This window comes from Amphiprion ocellaris, chromosome 2 (genome assembly GCF_022539595.1).
Source record: "Amphiprion ocellaris isolate individual 3 ecotype Okinawa chromosome 2, ASM2253959v1, whole genome shotgun sequence".
Taxonomy (NCBI): Eukaryota; Metazoa; Chordata; class Actinopteri; family Pomacentridae; genus Amphiprion; species Amphiprion ocellaris.
Genome location: NC_072767.1, coordinates 6341588 through 6344344, shown reverse-complemented (window position 1 = coordinate 6344344; position 2757 = coordinate 6341588). Strand labels below are relative to the sequence as shown.

The 2757-nt window shown below is 38.8% G+C and overlaps 1 long non-coding RNA gene across 1 annotated transcript; it reads left to right on the top strand.

Moving 5' to 3' along the window:
• The first annotated feature begins 17 nt into the window (after positions 1-17).
• On the top strand, positions 18-2518 carry LOC118471456 (uncharacterized). Its single transcript, XR_008603087.1, has 7 exons — positions 18-305; positions 395-475; positions 598-708; positions 869-924; positions 1008-1463; positions 1623-1783; positions 2040-2518. It is a non-coding gene; the product is annotated as an uncharacterized LOC118471456 (long non-coding RNA).
• The last annotated feature ends 239 nt before the right edge of the window (positions 2519-2757 follow it).

Here is a 2757-nt window from a genome sequence, read left to right as displayed (position 1 = left end):
ATCTAAATATTTACAGTGACAGGTTTCAAAGTATTGTTGACAGTGTCACTGCTGAGCTGTTTTCTGTTGGGTGTGCCTGGTATGCAGCAACACATGAGCATTTACGAAACTTATATCACACTATTAATGTATTCTTATTTATTTTCTATTAATCAGGTTATGGAGTGTTTGCCACTAAAAACATTGAGCAAGGAGAATTCCTGCTGGAGTATGTTGGAAGACACATCACTGGATCTGAAGGAGAGGCACTGAGCTGACGATGCAGCATTTCTGTACTTCTACTGTTTTCAGGGACAATCTTTCTGGTAAGATTAAATAAATGGATGGCCTAACTAAATAATTGCAGTATTTTGTTAAATGTTTTAAAACTGGAAAAAAATCTTTCATCATACAGTGTCGATGGCAGTAAAGACAAGCAAGACTTGGAAGATTCATAAATGATGATCACATCAAGCCAAACAGCAACATTAAAATAGTACGTATGTCTTTGAATTGTTTCCTCATAATACCTTTACTCATATCATTTGTGCAACCTCAGATAAATGTAACAGTATTTGATGTAATAGAAAATGTATTGTTTGTGTATGTGACCCAAAGATATTGGATGAGCAGAAAAGGCCGCATCTGTGTGCATTTTCAAAGTCAAATATCAGTGCAGGAGAAGAAATTGTGTATGACTGCAGAGACCCTGACTGCCCATGGAGACAGGTATTTCTATTCCTATATTTTTGCCATTCCATCATTTAATTGAGCATGTCTCTAATCCTCACCAAAAATCATTCTTCAAAATTCTGAAAAACATTGTCAGTGATATAGTAAAACATACTTTCAATCACTGACATCATCTTGTTGATGTAATTTGTTTCAGAAAACCATTACCTCCTCATGCAGGGAGCTCCAGGAAAAGGCGGTAAATCAAAGACCGTATGTTTCTTTTTTCTTTTTGCATGCTTTACAAAATTTTAAATGATGACAATGCCTAATGGTTGTTTTTCTGTATTTTCAAGGAATCCCGCTGGAAGAGTTCATTAGAAAACCTTGAATCTCAGCCTGGCGTTACGAAAATTGGGCAACTTGTTTTTAACAGCAACAAAGGCTGCAAATGGATGCAATGCTGCTGAAATTTTCCCAGGAGGGCTACGAAGTTGCAGTGAAAAGAGTTGCAAAGCATATTTCTGAAAATGAGATTAAAATGGCACATGTCCTATGTTCAGAAAAGTTAAAACCAGAACATCTTTTACAACCAATTGCAGTGTTGGAAGATAGTTACTTTGCCTATTTTGTCTCCCCTCTTTGCGAATACAGTCTGGTGGAGGTAATTGAAAACAAGAACTTTCGTGAGAGAGAAAGTTTGACTGAGGCTCGAAGACTGGGGATCTGCCAGGAGCTACTGCAAGGACTACATTAAGTCCATTCACGCGGGATTTTGCACAGAGACCTGAAGCCTGAAAACATTTTGTTTGGTAAAAAAAATGAATAAATTGTTTAGTCATAGCCATAAATATCTGGTAGAATGTGTTTATTATCCAATTTTTCATTAGACATGATAGTAAAGATGATGTTATTTTGTGGATATTGCATTAAGCAGTACATGTCTAAGGATCATTTTCAATATTCTACAGATATCAGCAACAAACTGTTTATCGCAGATTTTGGAGCAAACAGAAAACTGGATTTGGCACAGCCAACGTTGCTGTCTCAAATGGCTGGATCTTTTTCTTGGTCAAGTTATGAGGATGTTGGAGGCATACAATACAAGTACAAGAAAGAGTCAGATATCCAGGTAAGTTCATGATGGAAATGAGATTGACATTCAACACAATGCTAACAGTGATTAGCCAGGGAGTGTCTGTGATGTAGTGATGGATTCATCTTCTCACACTGAAGATGATATATCTGTCATTGAAATGGTAATTATGGATTAATTTTTTTTGGCCAGGGCTGGTAAATATTGATTTTAACTATGTGCTAAAACTACAAAAAAATGTTGTGAGATAATTTATAGCATTCATTTTCTTACTCTTTTTTTTGTATTTCAGGAAATAGAACCACAGATCTCCCTTTCCCTTGATATGTCAGAGGAAGAAGATGATGATGATGATGAACCAACAGAAGTAGATGATGAAGTAACCAAGAAAGTCATCAGAAAAAAGCAGTTAAGACTGGGATGAAAAAGGATGAAAATGTCCTTGAATGCAGTTTGAAGGGTATCCAAGTGAAAATGTCCTCAAACACCGCACACAAACATGTCTACGACAAGAAAAATTACTGCTTCTATTGTCAGAAGCCTTTCGGAAAAGTTTCAAGACACCTGATGCGAAAACATCAAGATGAAGTTGACGTTGCAAAGGCACTTGCACACAAGCAAGGATCCACAATGCGCAGCCTTCTTCTGAGCAAAATATGGAATGAGGGAAACTACCGAAATAACTGTTCAGGCCTATCCTCTGGTTAAGGACAAATAGTACCAAAAAAACAAACAACCTACATGTCATCAGCAACAGACCATATACCATGCCAGTTTTGTTTGGCTATGGGGGGGGGGGGGGGGGGGGGGGGGGGGGGGGGGGGGGGGGGGGGGGGGGGGGGGGGGGGGGGGGGGGGGGGGGGGGGGGGGGGGGGGGGGGGGGGGGGGGGGCTCTTTTTGTGAGATTATGAGTTTTTTTCTGTTATAAACTGTCTTGACAGTTTATTATGTAAAAAACCATTAGTTGTGCTTTTTACTGTTTTATATTTGTGACTGTAGGCAGGTGTTAT